The sequence below is a fragment of the Cyprinodon tularosa genome, unplaced genomic scaffold (assembly GCF_016077235.1).
Source record: "Cyprinodon tularosa strain WSP-4 unplaced genomic scaffold, ASM1607723v1 ctg36, whole genome shotgun sequence".
NCBI lineage: Eukaryota > Metazoa > Chordata > Actinopteri > Cyprinodontiformes > Cyprinodontidae > Cyprinodon > Cyprinodon tularosa.
In genome coordinates this window covers 982,015-1,006,079 of record NW_024039074.1, presented here as the reverse complement: position 1 = coordinate 1,006,079, position 24,065 = coordinate 982,015, and the positions used below count along the sequence as shown (strand labels likewise).

The 24,065-nt window shown below is 37.4% G+C and overlaps 1 protein-coding gene across 1 annotated transcript in view; it reads right to left on the bottom strand.

Annotated features, from left to right (window-relative positions):
- Positions 1-24,065, bottom strand: part of sgcd (sarcoglycan, delta (dystrophin-associated glycoprotein)) — a 376,854-nt gene that overhangs the window by 203,962 nt on the left and 148,827 nt on the right. The window lies entirely within an intron of this gene.

Here is a 24,065-nt window from a genome sequence, read left to right as displayed (position 1 = left end):
GTTTTGGCGATATATATCGTGATATTCGGCTGCCGATATAATCATATTTAGTTACTTTAACACAGTTGTTTCATCTTAGCAGGGAAGGACATAAAACAATTGTGTTAAAGTAACTAAATATGATTACTGTAAGTAAATGCCAAAAGCGGTTCCATTATTTTAGCTTTAACTTTTTTTCAACTAACCCTATTTATATTTATTTTAATGTATTAGAGACTCATCAGCTCAAAGTGAATCAAAATTAAAAACTCATCTAGGGCTCAGTCCTTGAATTTTCAATGTATAAAGGGCTATTTTTTAATTATTCAGTTGGGTTTCCACATTTGCACCATCAAAACACCCCTTTTAAAAATTAGAACAGTTTCTGCTCTCTTATTAATTAGAAAAAAGTTTTAAGAACACTTTTTTTCCCTTTTTTTTTTAGGAACCAGAATACTGTTTTCGATTAAGTAAGAAATCCAGATAAAAACACCTACCACTGAAAAGAATGTAAATATCTAAAATTATTCAGCATGGCTAGAGAGGAAGACAGCACAGCTGTTGGATGATAGGATGGAGAAATCAACATTTCAGGGCCCAAAGAAACCCTCTAATGCCATCAAAAATATGAAAGACCTGAAGTGATGAGTCAGGGAAAATGCAGATTTGGGCTGAGTGGAGCATTGTATAAAAAAAAAAATAATAGAATTTCAGGTACCACTTAGTTCATCTGAAAGCAGGTGAGATGGTCTTTATTGCTGCAAAAATTTCAGTACAGCAATTTTAAAAGGAAGATGCATCGACAATTGTCCTGGTCCAGTGAACTGGATGTTGAAAACTAAAATTGCACTGCCTTTTCCAAGGGACATTTTTACCCAAGGAAGACACAGTAAGTCATTTACTGTGTCACTGGGGATGTGTAAAATGAAGCCAGATGGAGCACAAGATGACAAAGAAAGTTCTAGAAGAGAAACTGGTTGAAGAGGCCTCTTGAATGTGAGGCACAACTTCTTCTAGAGAACCTCACTTCCAGCCTAGACTGAATTATTCAAACTTGAGCACGATCTGGATGACTGGGGATCTTCACAGGTATGGGAAAATGTGGTTTATTGTAAAGTAAACTCACTCTTTTTTTATTATAGATCCAGTCAACCTTTTATGTATCTTATCTAGAAGTACAAAAGTGGAAGTATTATTTACTGTTCATTGGTAAGGTTGTGCAGAGAAGTCCACATATACACTATATTGCCAAAAGTATTTGCTCACCTGCCTTGACTCACATATGAGCTTAAGTGACATCCCGTTCCTAATCCATAGGGTTCAATATGACGTCGGTCCACCCTTTGCAGCTAGAACAGCTTCAACTCTTCTGGGAAGGCTGTCCACAAGGTTTAGGAGTGTGTTTATGGGAATTTTTGACCATTCTTCCAGAAGCGCATTTGTGAGGTCGCACACTGATGTTGGACGAGAAGGCCTGGCTCTCAGTCTCCGCTCTAATTCATCCCAAAGGTGTTCTATCGGGTTGAGGTCAGGACTCTGTGCAGGCCAGTCAAGTTCATCCACACCAGACTCTGTCATCCATGTCTTTATGGACCTTGCTTTGTGCACTGGTGCACAGTCATGTTGGAAGAGGAAGGGGCCAGCTCCAAACTGTTCCCACAAAGTTGGGAGCATGGAATTGTCCAAAATGTCTTGGTATGCTGAAGCATTCAGAGTTCCTTTCACTGGAACTAAGGGGCCAAGCCCAGCTCCTGAAAAACAACCTCACACCATAATCCCCCCTCCACCAAACTTTACACTTGGCACAATGCAGTCAGACAAGTACCGTTCTCCTGGCAACCGCCAAACCCAGACCCGTCCATCAGATTGCCAGATGGAGAAGCGCGATTCGTCACTCCAGAGAACGCGTCTCCACTGCTCTAGAGTCCAGTGGCGGCGTGCTTTACACCACCGCATCCGACGCTTTGCATTGCACTTGGTGATGTATGGCTTGGATGCAGCTGCTCGACCATGGAAACCCATTCCGTGAAGCTCTCTGCGCACTGTTCTTGAGCTAATCTGAAGGCCACATGAAGTTTGGAGGTCTGTAGTGATTGACTCTGCAGAAAGTTGGCGACCTCTTCGCACTATGCGCGTCAGCATCCGCTGACCCCGCTCCGTCAGTTTACGTGGCCTACCACTTCGTGGCTGAGTTGCTGTCGTTCCCAAACACTTCCATTTTCTTATAATACAGCTGACAGTTGACTGTGGAATATTTAGGAGCGAGGAAATTTCACGACTGGATTTGTTGCACAGGTGGCATCCTATCACAGTTCCACGCTGGAATTCACTGAGCTCCTGAGAGCGACCCATTCTTTCACAAATGTTTGTAAAAACAGTCTGCATGCCTAGGTGCTTGAATTTATACACCTGTGGCCATGGAAGTGATTGGAACACCTGATTCCAATAATTTGGATGGGTGAGCAAATACTTTTGGCAATATAGTGTATATCTTTTAAAATTGCTCCAAATACTAAACACATGGTGTTCTTCTATAGACATCTAAACTAGTGTTTCTATATTTAAAATCTAAGTTCCAACAGCTTTAGTACCGTCAGATGGCCTTGAAAGGCCAGATTGTGCTGACTATTGTGTTTCATAATCAACATATTGTTGTTTTCCTGCATGTGCTGTTTTTACTTGTGTGAGGAGGAATTCATATGAGAAGAGATGATTAAGTAAGACAAAAGTAAAAAACAAAGCAATAAAAGACCCAGTAGAGTCTCCCCAAGGCAATTAATTAGATTTACCATCTGCACTACAGCCAATATCATTCTGGGAAAATTAAAACATCTCTGTTAATATGCTCTGGGTGTTTTTGTATTCATCTCCCTGACTGTGATTTAGATAGTGTTTTTTTTGTTTTAGTCAGCAAACATAGTTTTGCACTAAAAGAAACCTATAGGATCCACATAAGCAACTAAATAACATTTTAATTATAGAGCATCATGCTCTGCTCTGTTGGATTCCAATATAAGTATTCTCCAGGCTCATATTCACATACAGCGCATGTTTAATGTATTTAGCCTTGGACAACTGGACCTGGTATCAGAACCACTATTAAAGAATGTAGAGGAGCAGTCCTAAAATATTTGTGTACTATCTGCAGGAGATAGCAGTCAAAATGCTCTTAATTTTGTGAATGAAGGATAATTTTTTATTGATAGGTCGAGCTAAAGCAATTTAAGCTACTATAAAATCTTAGAATAGAATAACAGAATTCAACTTTATTCTCATTACACTGTCACAAGTGCAAAGCAAAGAAATTGCTTTGGCAGTCCCATCGAAAGCAGTGGGCAGCCATTGTGCAGCGCTGGGGGGGGGGGGGGGGGGGGGGGGGGGGGTTAAAAGGTCTTGCTCAGGGACCCAGAGTGGCAGTGGGGCTTAAACTCAGAGTGCAGTGCCCTCAACACTAGGTCAACAATATTTCAGGACTTCAATCAACTTAACAGCCATTTGAAGTTAACCCAGTCTTGCTAACAACTACTTTGACTAATACCTCTGGCTACTCAGACACAGGCATCGAGTAAACCAGGAGTAAAGCTATCAGTACTGTTACCTGCTCCAAAACAAGGAAGGTTGCTATTTCCAATCCTAAAAGAAGCTAGAGAACCTAGATCGCATCATCAGGTAATTTGTAAGTTTGCTCATGCTATGATCATGTTGTGGAAGAGAGGAATATGAAGGTTGACAAGACAAACTATGAGTAAAAACATGTGTGTTTAAGTGTGTTTTTATGTTTAAAACTTCAAATAAATATATAATGAAATATCTAAGAAAGTATTTATTGGTACATTTCCTACCACCTGTCATCCAATTGTTGCAGCGGAACCTGGGAAGTCTGGAACTGACATGAGAATAAATACATATATTTACAACCTGCACACCAAAATACCTATTCTTTGCCTCAAAATATAAATGTTTATGCACAAAATACTAATTCGTTCACACAAGATATTAATAAGGTTGCTCAAAGTATTATTTTGTGGACACAAAATACTTCTTCCTGCGTAATTAATACCAATCTCTGCCCACAAAATACTAAATTTGTTCTTTTGGAAAACTAATTAGTGCCCAAACTTGTTCTCACAATGTACTTCATTTTGGCCACAGCATATGGGTGCACCCAAAATTCTAAAACATAATCTTCCTATAGTAAACCTTTTGGAACAGACAGGGATAGTTGGATCTAATTTGATTTAAGGCGTAGGATAAGCTATAAAAAGATTGTTATTTCTCATTAGTGAGGGATTTGAATAAAATCTTGACAGCCAGGTATGAATGCTGACCAGATGCATCCATTTGTGGGGGACTGTGCTGTAAAATAACACCTGCTGCTGTCCAGTTAGTGTTTCTGTGAAACATTTCATGTTTTAGTCCAAGGTCCAGTTGAAGGAGGAAAGAATGCAAATATGTTAATGAGATAAGTTCAGTGATCCAATTAAGCAGCAAGTGCATTCATTACTTATCTCATAGAATTATGCGCATTTTATAGGCAGACACAATTTGTAACAATGTGGCAGATATGATCTATATGTAGAGAAGATGCAAACAGAAGAGAAGAGGAGAGAAAAGACTCTCTTTTAAAGTTAACAGCTTTAAAAAGACATAAAAAATACTATGCCATATCGCCTAAGATGTCTTAGAGCCTCAAACCCCACATTGTAACTTTTAGATCATTATTTGGAGCCGAGTCTCATCACACCTCAAGTGGTCAGGGTTTTTTCCATCAGCAGATGAGCTTTACGCACATAGGACTTGTTTATGCTGCGTGATTACGTGTAACCGGATCCTTTCTGCGTTGAGCTGGTTTATTAAGTGATCAGGCCGTGACACAGTTCGTCTACAACAGGACAGTTTCCCGATTTATTGTGCCTGACGAGAACAACATACAAAACAACTTTGTTATTGGCTGCCCGCTCCAAGTCCTCTCAAGCAGGACAACACGACAAAAGGCCACCACACGCGCGGCACGGCAAAAGTATGTCTCACAGTAAACCAAATAAACCTTTTTTATACAACATACCTGACGAGAACAACATAAAAAACAACTGTGTTATTGGCTGCCCGCTCCAAGTCCTACACAAAACACATAACAAAATTAACTTAATAGATCTATAAATAAACTGAATAAATTCAGATGAAAAATAAATGGCACACACCTCTCCCGCAGAACAACATGACAAAAGGGGAGGGTCTAAGGGGTGCAGACAATTTAAAGACAATACCACAGAAGAACTCAAAAAGAGGGGCTTCCACTCTTAAAGTAGCAGCACAGTTAAAACAATGACATTTTCTAGAGGTTTTTCAGTCAGGTAAGTAACAATACAAATAAACCAATAAAAACATTTTGTGTAATTATAACAAAGGAGATATACAACCAGGTTACATACGCATGATCCAGCTACTGATTTTTGTTCCTGTTCTCTTAATCCCCTGAAATGTTTTAGACATAGAACTTTGTTTTCATACAGTAATTCACAGCAGCAGTGATCTATGACTAAGTTTACCAGAGATCATTTCTGAAGAAAAAGACCACTTTTTTAACAGACGAAGAAGTAAAAGCGGAAGTACGTTATCACATCCCGACACAAATGATGGGGAGCTGCCCTGTGTTATGGTGAGTGTGTTAATCAATTTGTTGTTTTTTTTGTTTTTTATTGAGCTGATCCTGTAATAAATGTTTGCGTCATGTCCAGTTTAAAAAAATAATCACTAAAAAGAAGTAAGACAAGCCACGTTTTATTGCTGGTATGAATCAAATCTGGTGTGGTGGTTCTACAGGGATCAACAAGGGTTAATTTAAAGATGTTTTAGAACCGATTGGTGACCTTTAGCTTATTTTTAAGAAGGCTGGTTATTATAAGTTGTTTTTCTGATTTATGATTGTGATTTATGAGCATAGATTCTCAGGCTTAGGTGTGCTTTTCTACTACTTAGTTTGGATAAGAACATTAACATGAAAAATAGGACCTGATCTGGATAATCTGAAAATGATGGAGTAAGAGACAACTATCTATCTAATGTTGATTTAATGGGTTGTTTTTGCTTCTAGCTCCATATATTATACAAAATAAATAATAATGAGCATTTTAGTTGTTTAATCAGATGAGATATTATGTTTTCCTGTTGCACATTCTAATGTTTTTGAAGTGATTTGAAGTGATGGGCTGGAAAACCTCAACTCTATCTGGCAACACTGACTAAGGGTCAAAGCAAGAACTACTCAAGAGTAATTCTTTAAGTTGCTCAGGCTAAAAGCTAATCAGATTAAAGTCAAAGATAACTACGTGTCCTGGAAGCATTTGTCTTTATCATTCTATCTTCTTTTATGGAGCAGTAAAAAATGTATGACAAAATATTTGTTTTCTTATTTCAAAATACCATACTGTAAATATAACATTTTAACTGCATATCTCACATTCTGAATTGATATGTCTCTCGCCACTCTTAAAAGATTAAAATATTTATTATTTTGCCATTTATCTCACAGTTCTTCTGATACAGTTGTAAAGACATTTTCTTAATGCTGCATAACATGTTACATATCTATGTCTTAAGCTCATGTTTTGAAGTTGGACTGTGAAAAAAACGTTTAATTTCAACAGCCTGCTTCCTAAGGTAACCCCTCCGATTTGGAAAACAATCCTATATCATAGAGATAACCATTTTTTTCTAATGGTTCTTTGTAACTTGCAGTTACTGATGACAGTTGTGGACTAGCTCTCTCCAGTTTTAAAACCTTGTGTGATTGCATGAATGACTTTATAATTTAATAAATGTATTAGTCTTTCAGTAAATTTAAAAGTCAAACACTTTAATCATCTTTTATTGTTTATTTTAGCGTGAGTTGAAATAGATGCAGTTCTGTAAATCCAAGGAACTACTGTTTAAGGATGAAGTTGAAAGAATCCAAATTTTATCTTTAGCAAAGTGCTAATTAAAGCTACTATGGCAAACTTCTTTCTCCCCACAGTGTAAGAATAAAGTGAGTCATCAAGGCACCCAGGTTCACACTTCAAATACTCCTTATTAAATTTCTTGCACAGCTCACTTTTCCTTCTTTTTCTGGTTTCTATTAGGTTTTATTAAAAAAAATAACTCACTTGTGATTATGATGACTAAGAATTATTATTATTATTTTTTGGCACATTAGAAAATACCAAGGTAAAGTAAGCTTGACTTTTTTAAAAGAAAAACACACATTGTCATGGACACTTGAGTCACTAAGGCAATGCGGCCACAGTTGATATAAGTGCTTTTTGAATAGTGCTGGCAGTAAAGAAGGAGAAAAGACCAGCAGGTATCTTCTTAGCACTAGTGAAGTTAGCAATGCCTAGCTAACTAGTTGCCACTGGGAGCTATACGGTTGTCCATAATCCTCTGCAGTACAGGCTGTACAGGAGTTTTACAAAAATAAATTATTTCTGTGACATTTTGTACACTGCGTGACACATGTAGATATCCTCCTCCTTATATGTTTTTGGTTTTATATTTGAGAGCTTCGGTCGGTTTGTCACATTTGTGTAAATTTATTTTGTGTAGTTCTTTTCTGGAAGGCTATATTGCCCATTTGGTCAGTGTTGTTCAAGTGTGTTTGTTCGTAATGACGTCTGTAAGGCTGAAGGCTGTCTGGATTCAGCATTCTAGAAATCCTTTCCTACCCTGATATTACTGTTGACCCTATGAAAGGTGAAGGGATAGTAGCTGGGAACAGGATGTAGGAGCTACACTTTGGGGTATTAGGATCGACCCATAGTTTTTAACTGGGTACTACCTGATAGTAAAGTTGTAAAACTATTGATCTTGGATTTGATGCATCCATATTTACATTACATTCCAATTTTAAGTTTTCCAAGTTTTGTTCATATTTTGGAGTTGATAACTTTGAAAAAGGCGCTCTAGTTATTGCCATTTTCTGATTGTGTAGACTACTGAGCATTTCTCTCTTGGATAATTGTTGATGCATCCCCAGGCACCCCAGTAAACTTTGAAGAGTAGTTGTTGTGGACAGCTGAAATTTCCCAAGTTTCCAAAATATGTAAAGAGACCACAGGTAGTATTTAAAAAAATCCTAAGATTAAAAGTAGCTCTTAGTAAAACATTTTTGCGAAATATTTTAAAATGTATTGTGCTTTATCTCTAAGATAACAACTTTGAATGTAACCTAATTTAGACAAAAGTTAAACATAAAACCCTCAGCTATAAGACTTCCCAAAGTGAAAAAATATCAGGATTAATCAGGAAGTCTTTTAGTGACTCTTGTAGTGTTTTATTAGTTAGTGATTTGTATGCTGCTGATTTAACAATAGCTGGTTTGCTCAATCTTTCACTCACTAAAGGAATTGTGTCACGTATTCCCTTTCTTGCCTAATCTACAAATCTGTTACTGATCCTGCTGTTCATGAATTATCCCAAGAGTAGCACTGTGTCGCTCACTCATAACATGTATTTGAACTGTTTTTCAGTGTCATCCTGTTTCTCTGACTAGGACTAACTCTTTCATCCTCTGAGATGGGAGATAGTTTGTAGCTTGTCTGCCTTGCTGTCTGTTTCCTTTGGAGCTGGTTGACAGTTGCCTTTTGTATCTCTACTTCTTTCTCTATGTCTGCTTATGTCTCCTTGAACCCCAGTCAGCCTCAATGGATGGTTGTTCACACTGAGCCTGATTCTGCTGGAGGTTTCTGCCTGTTGAAAGGAAATTTTCCTCTCTACTTTTAAAAGCAAGCATGTTTGGTGTGAGGGATTGCTGTTGAGTCAATGCAATCAGTTTGTTTTCCTTATAGAAAACTGAACAAATATGTATGATCTGCTTGAATTGTCTCCGTAAAGTGCGTTCAGATGACATGTGTTGTGAAGTGGTGATACTTAAATAAACTCAATTAAATTGAACTGAGGTAGATATGATATGATCCAGAATAAATATAACTGATTTATGTAGCATTGTTTCTACAATGTAATCATTTTGCTTTAGAGTCATATTTTTCCTTTTTCTATCAGACTCATTTCCAGTTGAAGCCATACCTTCTAAACAGAGTAAAATGAGATTCTGAAAGTATCTTTATTACGTATTTCAAATGATAAAATAAAATGCGTTTATGTGAAAAGCTCTTTATGTGACTGAAAACCTGCTTTTTGTATTTTGAATGTAAACAAATAGAAAATACAGTAAAACTCTCTGTTAACAGCCTATTTAATGTGACCAAAGCTTTAACAGTAGAATAACAAATAATACAGTTTCACTAATTAAATGATTCAAGTGAAGAATCTTTTAGACTAATTATTTTAATTAACTGATTCTAGTGATGCCCTTCGCTCAAAAGAACAGCCATTCACATCACTACCTGTGCCTCCACACTGCTGTGACTGACAGTGGGTGGGTGGTACAAACTGCATAGATTTTTACTTTAGATACTAAAACAGGAGCAGAAACTTGCCCCCCCAAGATAGCTGAGCCCCAAGGCCAGTCCTGCCATGTAGTTTGGAAATTTCAGCACTGAGGACGGAAGCCAAAAAACTTTGATACACTAATCATAACAAGGCAACTTTAGCTGTTAACACCAACTAGCAGCATCTTTATAGTGCATAAGCTAAACTTATTAACATGCACAATTTATTCTCTGTTATTGATTTATATTTAGAGAGATTACATATTTTAATGCATCATAACATCAATTATTTTCTAATCCAACTTTTATAACATGTGGCTCAGACTAAAGCTATGAAATGAGGGTAATACAACTGATTTTGTAACATATTCATGCTAATTTCCCATTATAACACAGTTGATATGATAGAGTGCAAAGCAATGGTTTCTTAGGTACACACATCACTAGCTGCAGTAGTAAATATGGGATATTATATCCAGTAATGTCAGCCATTACTGCATTTGAAGAAACTATAGGTATTGGACTCCCATATAATTAAAATTCACCTAAGGAAGGCAGACAACAACAAATGGGGTACCCTAACTGTGAACAGACACACTTTGCACTCTCCTGCAACAAGGCCCTGGGGCCCTGTGGTTCAGCCTCGGCTGCCTGAGCTCAGTAAAGTCCAGCTTTAATGAAAGAAATGGAAGCCTCCTCCATATGGACACACAAATTCTTGGAAGAAAAATCGAGGGGCATTAGATTGCTCAGAGGAATAACTGTGCATGCATGGCTCTCTGTTGGCCTTTTGTTTCACAGGTGACCTTTTCATAACAGCCCCCACTCTGTAAATATTGACTTTAGGATTAGGCCAGAGGAAGAGTGAGTGAGTGAGTGAGTGGGTGAGTGAGTGAGTGAGTGAGTGAGTGAGTGAGTGAGTGAGTGAGTGAGTGAGTGAGTGAGTGAGCAAGCAAGGGAGCGAGCAAGCGAGTTTAATAACCAACGATCTCAGACTGTGTCCAGTTGTTGAGAACAATTTGCTTTACCTGTAATTCGAGACCTTGTAGCTGCTGTAAAAGCTTCCATTGGTTTCAACCCCATTTATCAGCCAAATAAAAGCTTTGGCAGAGAGTCTGTTGATCAAAGCTTGTCAAGCAACCACTTAAAGGTGTTTTGCAGTCTTCAGAGATGACTGATAGGCTATGTGTATCAGACAGAATTTAAGGCTCCAACAGCGGTTACACAGAAACTGCAGTCTGCCTCCATCTGTGATAATTTAAGTTATGAAAATTGCATTAGAGTCATCTGTTTATACCTTTAAATAACAAAAAGAAAAAAAACTGACAGGGGCTGATGGGGCTTAGACATGAAACCTTATTTAGGAATTTGGATCAGGCCTATATGTGTTTAGATCCACAACAGAGACATTCTGAATCAGTGTGTTGTTTTGTCCATATGCATATCTAATGTCAGTTTTAATAATGATGAAATGTTGAAGTAATATAAAAATAAAAATCCTTACAAAAAAGAAAAATACAGTAAAAGCTAGGAACCGTCGCGAAATAAACACATTCAATCGATATAAAATCAATAAAAGCACATTTAGTTACATCAGATCAGACAGAAATCATTAAACAGCATTTTTAAGGTGGTTGGCCTTGTTGAAATCTCTGACATTTAATTTAGCAGAGTTCCATACTGTTTAAGCAAGAGTAACCTCCATGGTGAGATCAAAAGTTACAGGAAGGAGATTGTAGTAGTTCGTGAGCCTGATGAGGGATATAAAGCAGGCTCAAAATAATTTAAAACGAGCTATTCAACATGTATGAAAAATATTTTAAAAGGGAAGAACATTCATAACAACTAGTATTATGCCAAGGCCTTCCAAAGAAGCCCTAAAATTCAACCGCTCAAACTAGAAGAAGCCTCCAACTGATCAGTTTAAATCGCTAAAATTTTTGAAAGCTGTGTTCAAGCTGACCGGGCCAGAGGTTGATGCTTTACCCAGGCTTGTATCATTCAACCTGAAGGCCCTTCTGTCAGAAATGTGCTCGCTGCGAGATCACCAGCTCACAGCTTTAGGTTTTACCCAAACTTTGCACATCAAGCTTGGTTTAAATGTGGAGGTTCCTTCTCTCTCTGGTCGGCCTTCCAGAAAAGATGTCAAAGAAGTTATAAATGACCAAATCTCTAGTCCAAGAGTAATAGTAATAGAGTAATAGAATAGCAATGCTCCCGTTAGAAAAATGTAAATATCATTTATTTATTTGTATTAAGTTCCAGTCATTTGGACTGTTTTGGCTTGAAGGAATGTTCTGTTGTTTCATCTTCAAACGGAGAAAACAAATGGTTCTCCCAGATAGGGAAATGTTGTGTCTTATCCAGCTGTGTGGTTACAGGTGACTGATCAACACCCGCAATAAACCTGCACCCCTCTTTGGATGTTGTAAACTACTGAACCCTCCTTATACTTCTTTGAAGTCCAATAATAAAGGCAGGAGACATATGTCCCAGTAGAGTTGAGGACAAACATTCAAAGAGTGTCATACTCTGTCTGGTTTCACTCTCCTCTTTGGGCAGAAATTAAACCAGACAGCATTCAATGTGAATGCACTATAAGAAATGGAAAGCCCTGGGCAAGCCAAAGCCAAAATCTCAACCTTATTCCACTGTAACAGGTTGTAGATGAATTAAACCCCTCAAACATCTCACAGCCAAGGAGCGGGGAGTAGGTGTCTACACTGAAATGCAACTATAGTCAATTAGGCTGTTCAACAGGTCTTATCAAGGCATATAAACTGAGCCACCAATTTAGCACCCTGTTAATCCCTTAGTAATTGGTTTTACCCTTTTTTTAAGGACTTATTGATCATGCTCTCTGGGTTCTTAAAAATTTATTATTAAAGGGCTATGGCAAGAGAAAAATATTGGTTTAAATTTCTACTTTGGATTTATTTAAACCATATAAAGGCCAACATTTCCAAGGGCTACCAGAAGCATTTGGATCTCAGATTGTCCATTAGCATGTTATGGTATGTGCCTATGCTAAAAAAAAAAAGACAACACCTGTGGAAGTCATTTTCTATTTTGTCTTGGTTTAATCCCAATAGTTTCTTCTATCTTTCTAAATCTCTCAAGAAGGACTTGCCTAATGATGCAAATTTCTCCTTTTTCTGGCTACTTGATATTTGAGGATCATTGCGTGCCCCAAAGGTAAAAACATGGAGCTGAAATGAATCTCTGATGCACTGAGATCAATTATTTTATAATTTATCTTTAAAGCTTGTAGCAAGTTCATTAGTTTGTTTTTGTTGAGTCACAATAACCCCCACTTGCTTCTATTTGTGTTTTTTTCCCCCACTTTATTTTCTGATCCAACCTAAGCAATCACTTCCCAATGAAGCTGTGTATCTTCTCATTACTCCCGTCCTTCATCTGAAAGTGGCTGCCACTCACTCTGCATTCATCCTGAAGTACTGCTGTCTTCTCTCCTCCCCGTCTCGTCCGGCTGATTTGCTTCACATCTTTGAATCTTCTCTATTCAATCTATTCTATAATGTTATTCCCTTTTTCTTTTGCTTAGTCTCTGCATATCTCATACATAATAAACTAACCTCAGGGAGTGGGTGTCTTGTCAACAGCAGTGTGCAATAAATTCCCAGTTGACCCTCACACCATTTCACTTCTCTAATCCGGGCCCAAAACAATTGAGACGAGGATTCGCCATCGCTGCCTTATGGGGGAAGGTCGGTTCGCTAACTAATTTACCACCCATCAAACCTCCTCCCAGTCTTTCCCTCAATGCTGCTGTAAAAAACCCCACTGTGTCATTGCACTCATGTATAGAGGTCACTGTTCTCCGCTGGGCAACCTCGTAAGTTTTGTGTAGCAATTAATTACTGTCACTGTGGCCGGCACATATGGGCCTATTATCATAGGGCCTCACAGGAGGAATAGCCTGCTGTGGGAAGTCATATGGAACATTTTAAAATGCCAACAAACTTGACTTTTTTTCAGCCACCACTGTAGTCTTACAGGAGCTTAACTGATGGATATCAGATGTTATTCTTACCATTTACCCACTTTTAGGAACATAGTTGTTATTTTTGATGTATTATACCTACAACATTCTCTGCTTAGTCACAGGTTAAAAGAAGTACACCTCTCTTTATCTAAAGTGATAAAAATTGATTAAGAAAGTTGAAAGCTGATAAATCCTCTCGAACAGGAATGCTGCTGCATAATCTGATAGAATACCTTTTAATTAGGGGTGGAGGATATAGAATTTTTACATATCACGACATTGCTTTTCATTTTAGGCAATATCAATATATATCACAATTTAAAACCTGTTCCCTAAACAATCTTTCAGGACTCTGAATAAAGCTTTGGAAGTGCTGTCTGAGAGAAAACTTTACGCCCAGAGAGTTGGTAACGAGGGTCAAGTACCTTAATTAGCCGCTTTAATCCCTCATTTTCAACCATGTTAACTGGTTGCACGCCTTTAGCAAGAAACAATGCTATAGCAGAGGTTATGTCCCTATGTGTATTTGTTTTTTTGGTGTAGGTTATAAACCCGGAGAAAGCCGACTATGGACTGTTGCTGCTGTGCAGGCCTTCCCCTGGTTGTCTCTGGTGCTTCAGGTGGTAAAAAAGGTTGTTGGAATATGCCTTCCGCACAATTTACAGTGCACACTACTCTGTTTTACGTCTGATTTTAAATACCCAAAATACCTCCAAACTGCCAAACGTTTTGGGTCCTTCCTTTTAACCATCTCCTCCTTTTCCATAACGTTACTCAAGTTCTCTGTTGGTTTCTCTCCAGAAGGAACACCATTCTTTTTTTATGTTGAGGTGGCTGCTGCAGCCCAACCCTACACACCTGTGCCGCTTTGCTGTAGGTAAACAAGTCAACCTAACGCGGAAGTTTCATACTTCAATCGAGAAAAAGGTATTTCACACTACATATTGTTATCATTTTATCGGCCAGCCATACTTTTAGTGTTCTTTGGACTTATATCAACATGATGGCAACATTTTTAGTGGAAAGGGAAAATCACAGCATTTCAGACCAAGCACTATAATGAACAGCTCTTGATTTAGGCTTGTATGGGTACCTTAAATTCATAATTATCCGTTGATGACTTCTTACAACTACATTTTCTAGAGTCTGATGTAAGGCAATCAACCAACAGCTAGCCAAAAATAACAAACTATAACATCCTATTTTTGTAGCAAGGTTTTTAGAAAATAGTTGAAAGTTGTTTTCATTAACTCATTTTAAAGTCTAAAATCAAAGGATAATAAGTAAAAGAAGCTTTGCACTTCATCAGCCCGTGTATTTTCAACAGCACCCTTGCTAGTTAAAAACATGTAATCTAACATTCTATGGCCCATTCAGGGCCATTATATAATTTTGGTAATCCACTTTTGATCTGAATTATACATTAACAGTACAAGTTTTTTGAGCAACAGTTAAAAGCCCAGTTGAGAACAATCCCAACAAGTGACACAGGGATAATTATTACCTAGGGGAAAAGTTGTTGATTTCACTCATCTGGGAAATCAGCTCACCAGCTGTGATATGAAATCGCCAGAGATTACTTTTGTTCAAAATAAAAGCCTTCCAATTTTGCAAGTTCAGTGGAAATGCTGTCTTCATATTTGATGTCACTTCTTTTATTTCCGATTTGATCAATTTACCTACTGTAGAAAACCCTCTTTGAGCCAGAATTGTAGCCGTGCAACATCAAATATGTCTCAGTAGTTAGGTTACATCCCCCAACTTGAAAAATCCCCCATTTTTCAATGATTGTAAAGTGAATGAGTGTAGAAAGTAGAGCCAATATAGAAGAGAGCATTTCTAGAGTCAATGATATAGACATGGTTCTTAAATAGTTGGATTATTGCATCTCACATTAGAAGTTTGTTGGTAAATACCCATTATAATAAAGGAAAAGAGCTGGTTAAATAATAAGACTGTCTTACCTTTAAATCTCAACTAAAATCAATGCCAGAAAAGAACATTAGCATTAAGTGGCCAGACTGCCACTCTGGGTCTCTGTGCAAGACCCTTAACCTCACACTGCTCCTGGGGTGCGCCATGATGGAAGCTCACTGCTCCCCAAGGGGATGGGTTAAATGCAGAGGTAAATTTCTCCAATGTCACAAATTCATTTATTATTAAGTTAAAAAGATTCCTTGACACAAACAAACAAAATCCTAACAGGTAAGAGCATCCTGATATCAAGAACAGCTGCTTACTGAAAAGTATTTTTATATGAGAAGGCCTTTTCTAATTCATAAATGAACCCAACTTTACCACTAAGATAATCACTTAAAACAGAAGCACGACAAAGTTGTCTGCACATATCGATGCGTTTTTTCACCATGAATCTTCTCCCACTGTGATGGTCAAATCCATGGCCACACCTCAAGTCTGTACTATACATGCATCTTTATTTATTTAATCCATACACTTACTTTAGTTTGCAAAACTTTTTTCTTAGTTCAAATACATGTGTTCTATTTGTAAGCCCACACATTTATTTCACTGTATTTGTTTGCACTCATTCATACTTCATTCTGTTTTTGTCACTACTCTGTTTCTTACCTTCTATGGTGCCTAGGAGTTTCGCCAGACAAAAGATAGCAGCCAGGGCTCAGGTCTGCTAAAGGCAGGAGGGGAAATTGGACTGTTCCATCAGCTGCTGTTGTTAGATCAGTTATGTTTGTTTATGTAGTCAGTTAGTTTAGGCACAGTTTGCTTGAGTTAAATTTTCTCTGTTTTGGTTGACCTCTTTTATGACTTGAACATATGTATTTTTTGGGTTAAAAACAAAACCCCAGATTTCGTATTAATTCCTGTGACTCCTCATGCTTCTTACCTCGGTCCCTCAAACCCACACTGTTTACATTTGATCACTGCTGCACTTTATTAAATGGAAATGTTCTGAAAATTTTAGTTTTTTATACACTCCGTGTATACAACATGACAATAAAAGTTGTGTACATCTAGAGCACTAAGTCCCCACAATATGCTATGATTTATGGAAAAGTTCCCCGCTTTGTGAGAAATACACCACCTCCCCCACACACACACCCGTCCTTAAAGTGCAGTTCTAAGAACAGTTCTAAGAACAGCAGCAGAACCCTCAAGCTCCTGAGCCCAGAGGTCCCAGAGGACCACAGCTTGGAGGAAAAAAGGGGGCAACCACCCAAGGTGGGTGAGGAAGAGTTTTTATATATATATATATATATATATATATATATATATATATATATATATATATATATATATATATATATATATATTAGTGCTGTCAAAATTATCGCGTTATTATCGCATTAACGCGAGGCCATTGTAACAGCGATAATTTTTTTAACGTGAGATGAACGCTATGTGGTTTTATGGTACAATTTTCCAAGTACATCCCGCTGCAGCCTGCGAGAAGGCGGGGGCAGGGCTATTTTCCCCCAGTGTATGCATTTCTCATAGGCTTCTAGAGCGGAGCTCCTCAAGGAAAAAAGACGCTCATACACTGGGTAGCGCTAGTGCTTTTTCTTTAAGCCCCACCACCAACAAACAAGTTGAGTGTCTGGTAACTAGTAGCAACCTGAAATACGCTGAGAAAACAGATTACTGAGGTGAAATGGAATCTGCTACGGCACTCTTGCTGTCTGTGTACGCCACAGGTCGGTATCGTGTGTGTGTCGGTGGGTGTGTCTGTGTGTGGGTGGGTGGGTGTGTGTGTGTTCTAATTTTTGTTAAGAGGCTGAAAAGTAACTTTCTAGAGCATAGACTACCTCCATCTAGTGATGTCGGTCTATTGATTTTGATGTATTGATTGAAAATTGTTCATTATTATCTTGGTTAATTAACATCTAATGTTAACTGTACTACATTTTATAGCAGTAGGGTAAAATGCTTGTCTTTGTTCAAAAGACTGTATTAACTGTAAAGACTGTCTTTTACATCAGCCTGTTTTCAGGGCCTTTTTTTTGGCTACATATTTGTTATTTTTTGCTACATGCCTCCCCATCTTCTTGCCATATGTTTCTATGGCATAAATCAGTGTCTGTGACCTGTTTTCATTTAAAAAAAAGAACATTGGCACAAACCTAGCCTGTATGTATTTTTTGTATGTCATCGAGAGTATTTAAATGATTTTCAATCAGAAAAGAAATTTGCGATTAAAATGCGATTAATCGCGAGTTAACTCAGGCATTGATGCGATTAATCGCGATTAAAAAAATTTAATCGATTGACAGCACAAATATATATATATATATATATATATATATATATATATATATATATATATAATTTAGAATGTATAATGTAATGTAAAATACATTAAAAATCAATCAAAAGAATGTAAATCCCTTTAGCACAATGGACCAATGAAATTAAATATAATAATAATTATTAAATATCAATTAAATATCTGATTTCATATGTAACTGTGTACAGACATTACATTGACTTTATGTTGGAAACAGTGTTGAGATCCAATGTCTTATCTATGCTCTCTGCCATAGAACCAAGGTTTTTACACTGTACATATCGGGTAGAAGACAGTAAAGTTGTTTAGACTAAAATAGAAAAATGTCCTTTGTACGACTGATACTGGAGACTGTGTTGAAGAGTTTGTCTGTCACAGCAGGGACGTAGACTAATTCTGCTCAATCCAGACCCAGAGTGAAAATCAGGCAAACAGCTCCTATGTCCCAGAGACTCAGCTGTTCGGATGTTTGTTTTTTGATTGTGTTGTATTCTCTGTGTTTATCACAGTCACAGCAGAACAGAGAGTTTCTGCTGCATTTACTTCTTTTCGTTTCAGAGTCTGCCTCCCCCCTGGAGTCCTGCCTGCCTGAGCCTTTCCTTTTATGCCTGCACTCAACCTCCCATGATGTTACATTTTCCAAGCTCTCTTTCTCCATTTCTGACTCCTGTTCTCCCACTGCTATTCTCCTCCCGGTATTGTTGGCATCACTAACGGGCCTCTTTCAGGTGGTTCTTTTAGAAGCAGCTGGATCGCCGCCGGGAGCCTTTGGAGACCTGTCAGGCCATCACATGGTCCTCTCCACTTTATCCCCATCCGGCTGCTCACCTTTGCTTCCACATGTCTACACATTTTAATCTCTTTTTACCTCCAACAATTCTGCCTTTTTCCTCTCCCCTGCACAATACTCCATCTAAAGTCTACTCTTCTGCTCCCCCCTCTTTCCTCTCCACCTCTTTCATTAAATTCACTCAGAATAATCAGCAGTAAAATCATCACCCAAACCTCCCTGAACATTATATAGCCAGAAAAACAAAATTAGGTCTTCACAAAACTGAAGTTTTATAGATATTTGCAAGCTGCTCTGAAAGCTATTACTCTAAAAGTTTTTCTTATTGATTTTTTCAAAGAGATTTCTCTCTGTTTAATAGATTCACATCTTGCAGATGTACTTGTTTTCTATCATAGTGAATGTTTGATATGTTATTAGTTTAGGCAGAAATAAGCTTACTTTGCTACAGTATTTTCAGTTTATACAGCAGTAAAGGAGAATGTTTTTCATTGTGGTTGTCATTGTTGAGAATGTTGTTTCATTGTCAATGTTGTTCATTATGTGCTTAAGAATTATATTGATTTTGGATTTTTTCCCCCGAATTTTTTTTATTATTTATTTTTAACATAAGAAAAGTGATTCAGCCAGATATGACAGGACTTCTTGAAAGCTTAACTGAAAGCAGTTTGTAGAACATTCTTAAATACAGACAGGAAAACTGCTAGTCGGCTGGAGGAGGCAGAAGATCGTTGTGGTTAAATCCAGCGGCACTGTCCTCCAAAAGCCAGATTCATCGGCCAGTTAAGTCATTGTGCAGAGCTGTGGACTGTTCAAATCCAAAGACTCCTTCCAATGCGGCCGACAAATGCAGCCTTCTTTCCTCTGCTACGAAGGATAGGTTGGGTGTATGCTTCGTATCCCATGATTCATTGCGGCTCTAAGCAAGCTGGCTACTCCGTGCTAATAGTGGTGAAAATTTTAAGTACAGTTTAATGTGATACAGTAATAGTATTTTGATAGGTTCGTCTTAAAGTAATGATAGTAGTTAAATGATCAGTAAGTCAGATATGTTGTGGGTAATTTTTGGTTTATGGAATTTTTTTTTATCTGTCCTTGTCCAAATGGGTTTGCCTGACATGTAAGCTCAGATTCCACCACCTTTGAACTATAAATCTGATATCCATAACAACAGTACTGCTGCTGAAGATCGTCAAATATGACGTTGGCTCACAAAGTAGTGGTGAGAAGTGCAAAATTCATTCTTTGCCTGCTTTGAAGCATCACCTGTCACGGTTGCTAGGCGACAGAGCTTAGATTAAATGAGGGGTGGTGACAGTTGTAACAGGCTGGCCCTGTTCGAATCTAAAGCCCAACTCCTCCGGCCTCTTTTTCTTTTTTTTTCAACTGAACTAGTCCATAACTTCTGGGTACTCAAAAGAAGCATTTAGCACTGGTGACAACTTGTCAGGGACCATTTGATAGGCCAATAGTCTAAACTCTGGGCAAATTATAGGATTTCAGGCATACTTTGAGAGACTATTTTAAACAAGTTAGTAAAGTAATTTCTCAAATCTCAGTTTAAACAAAGCCACACAAGTAGAGGTCAATAAGATCATCTTTGCAACTAAAAGATGGCTAAGTAACAGTAATTCACTAAGGCTTAACCTTCAATGACCTTGAAACTCGCCAGATTGACTTTACATCAACATAGACCAATAGGGTATCAACCAAAAGAGAAAAACCTATAGTTCAAATTAGGATAATTTAGCTACTATAAAATTAGCAGGTTGCTACACGGACTGACCAAATACTGTCTGACAAAAAACAACCTTTATGCTCAAATAAGACAAAGATTGATCGCTTCAGATGTAGTGACAAAAAATATATATGATATATGAAGCGGTAAAGGTAAGACGTTTCCAACTTAACAACTTCTTCAAGCAAATTAATGGCAGCATCATGCTGTTGAGTTGTTTCACTTCTTGCGGCAATGGGGTATTGCACAAAATGCTTTTTGACATAAAATATCAGGCATGGTCAGGCAACTCACGTACATGCCATAAAAACAGCAACTATACGGAAAAGAATCACACGCGAGTTACTGAAAAAACAAAATACCTTGATGGAAACAATAAACTTGTCTACATTTGTAAAGTGAGCAGTTTGTCTACAACTTGTTAAGTAAATTTGAAATCAACATTGTATTAATGCAAAACCCTTGAATTAATAAAAGCTCCAAGAAAATGCAGGACGTATTTAATAAGCCCTCAATTAGGTTTCTGTTATTCTACATTTTTCCAGTGACATAGAAAATAACTTCAACTTTGGATTTAATCAGCTTCAAGTGTTTAGAGTAATTATCTATGCATGCATGTTTGTCCTAAATGGAAACTGAATAATTTGAAAGTACATGGATGGAACCAGATTTTGATTTTGAATGAATTCATTGATTTTTAGAGGATTTAGACTGAGACTAATTAGCTTCTTACTTAAAATAATTTGTCATGTAAATCCAAACACATTAAACTGAATGTATTATTTCCTAACACTAGGTTATAGAGTATTTAATTTGCTTTCAATCGGGCAGGATCCGGCTGTTTTACTTTTCAGTTTAGTTAGAGCAGAAAGGCACATGTGCCTTTCCTGAATCCAGGCCCGTGCAGCATATGCTTTGGGGTGAGATGGGATCCAGGTGCCTGTTCCTGTACAGCACAAAGGAACGGAGCAGTCAGCCTTATTGTGCCAAATCTTGTCATGTATCCAGAGCGGTTAGGCTGATTTCACAGTTGTTTCCTACAACAAGAAAACAGAAGTGGCTTTATGAAATCAAACAGAACCGCAGAGAGAGGCGATGCTGGGAGCAAAAACAAATGCTGCTCTGTTACTAGATGTGTCACCTCGTAGAGCCAACTTACTTTACTGCCAGAAAACTCAAACAGAACCATCTGAAGCAGGAAAGTCATGTTTAAAAAAGAAAGTCTTGACTCCTTGGGAAGATTGTGTAGCATATTTGGTTTTATAGTACTCTGTTAAGGGTATGTATTGCATAGATATAAAGAAATGGACACCTCCCTTGTGTGAGCTTTATATACTTTTGGTCTTAGCTCTTAGGCTGCACTGTTGCAACGAATAATTTCTGTTGTATTTGAACCTTTCATCCATATGTACCGGTATATGGGCTGTTTAGACATGGACTGGAAAGAGGTTCTCATGTTAGGATAGCATTCAATTTGAACATTGAGTTTACATAGTTTAAAAAAAATGGAGGTAAAACATGATGTTTTTCTGTCTATAAAACTTTTATTCCTACTTTATTCACAAATCAATTTCTCTCATCATCCTTATAAACACCTAAAATACAGAGGATCCCTTCTGATTCTTCAAAAACCAAGACTTCCTTTACCATTATTCAAAGGTCAAATTACATCATTATAATCATCATCATTACATTATGTTGTAGTATGGTTCAATGACAACAAACTGCAGTGAACAATTAGGGTTTAGAATGGATCAGCAGAGCTAAGCTTCTCTCCTTAACCAGTACTTGCCCACAAAGTCTATACATGTGCAAAAGAATGCTGTTTGCAAAAACTAGCCACATCAGAGGCTACTTCCTTAACACTGCATCTCTGATAAAGACTAAGTGCACAAAGAGTCTGCTGGGAATCAACAATATACATGCATTCTTGCTTTAATTCAATCCTGTCTTCCTTTGCAAAAGCCCTGTATATTTACACATTTAAGACAGGAAAATATAATTATCTTTCACCAAATTGAAATTTGCAATGTGTCTGTACATTGAATTAAATTGAAATCAAAGAAATATTGCTTGCAAGGATGGAAAAACAAAACTCTGTGCAGAAAGCACGGGTGATGTATGAGGTAAAGAACATTTTTCTCTTACAGACCAAAAAGTCTATCAGTTGGAACTACCTTTTCCACCAAGATAATAAAGTAAACATGATTGAAGTTGAGATTTAAAAATCCAATAAATATTAAATTATAATTAATCTGAAGTACATCTCTTTCAAAAGTCAAGATACTTCTTTCCTCCTTAAGGATGTAAAGACTAACAAGTCTCTCTAGGATGTAATATTCACTTTCATGTTTTTCATGTTATTATGTTTCTGGCCCTGAACATTTCTGTTTCTGTCTTTGGTCTGTTTTTGCTGTTTTTTTTTTTTTTGTTCTTTGTTAATTTCTAGCAAAAAATCTTCTTTGGGTTTGGATATATTATTTTTTAACCTACTGGGATTACATTTTCTTTAATGAAATACTGCATTTACAGTTTCTTAATGATAAACAAATTCATCTTTTGAGAAGTGTATAACCATCTGTATCCAAAGATACAGAACAATATACCATTTATCTTTAAAACAAAGGGGGTTATTGGGGAAATAGCCTTAACAGGAGATTTCGAGAAAAACATATAATGGTTTAATAACAAACAAGAAAAAGCAGTCACAAAAAATGCTGACTAAACCCCAGTTTTCTCTCTAAGTTGATTGAATATTTTTAGTAGGAAAAAAAACTATTATCTGCAAATCTAGCAGCTGATTTTTTTTACTGGACATTGACAAAACCATGCTGGTGATTATTTCATGCTAGCTTTAACTCACAGAGGTTCCTTCAAGAAAATCTAATCTGAATATAAACGTTCAAGATGAAAGCAACAGATAGTATCTTAAAGGGGTCATAGAATGCAAAACAGAGTTGAAATTGTCGTAGATGTATAACCATAGTTCAGTTGGTGAAATTGACGTATAGGGAAGTTCAAACCCCATCAACACCTCCTTTCTATGCAAATCTCACAATTCCGAAATTCCACCATAAAACAGGCGAATCCAAACAAAGCCCTGAGTTGATGTTTACTCGGGGGGTGGTGCCTTATTTGGTTCTGGCCTCTACTTCTGTCAGGCCCTGAAATGTACATACTGAGCCCACATACTGAGCAGCCCATTGGTTCACTGGCCCATAAGGAATTCAGCAGTCACACATCTCATGCTATGCTACCCAAAGACATTTTTTTCTTTTTGAAGGTTTATAACTAGGTCCTATTGGTATGTTACATGTTATACCGTTGTTTTTGGTAAGCCTTAAAGAGAGCAGCCTAAAATCATTTTCTATCAACTTAATTGGCAAAGAAAGAGACAAAAAGAACTGCCTTATACACAGAACCTAGTTATTACACAATTAACTCGGACTAGCACTAAGCTAGACTCATTGCCTCATTACAATTAACCACTAATGACGTTGGGGATGTTATCTGAATAACAGCCTGCAAGAATTAACAGCCAAAGATAAGAGCCAATAGCAGTGGCCAGCCATTACAGGTAACAGCTATTTGGGCAAACCTCATGTAGGTTGTTGGATCCGACTTGTTAGGACTAGATTCTGCTTAGTTAACGACAGTTTCAAGCTAATCACTAGATAGAGATGACACTACGATAAGATCTAAAGACTAGCTTTAGTTAACACATAGTTTTTGGGCCAACCAAGAAGAGAAATGTACAAAAAAATCTGAATTATACCTATATTTGTCAAACCTAAGGTTTCAATAAACTTAACTTTTCAAATTGCAGTATTCCTAATTGTTTCACCTTAGCCTGTTCCCCCATC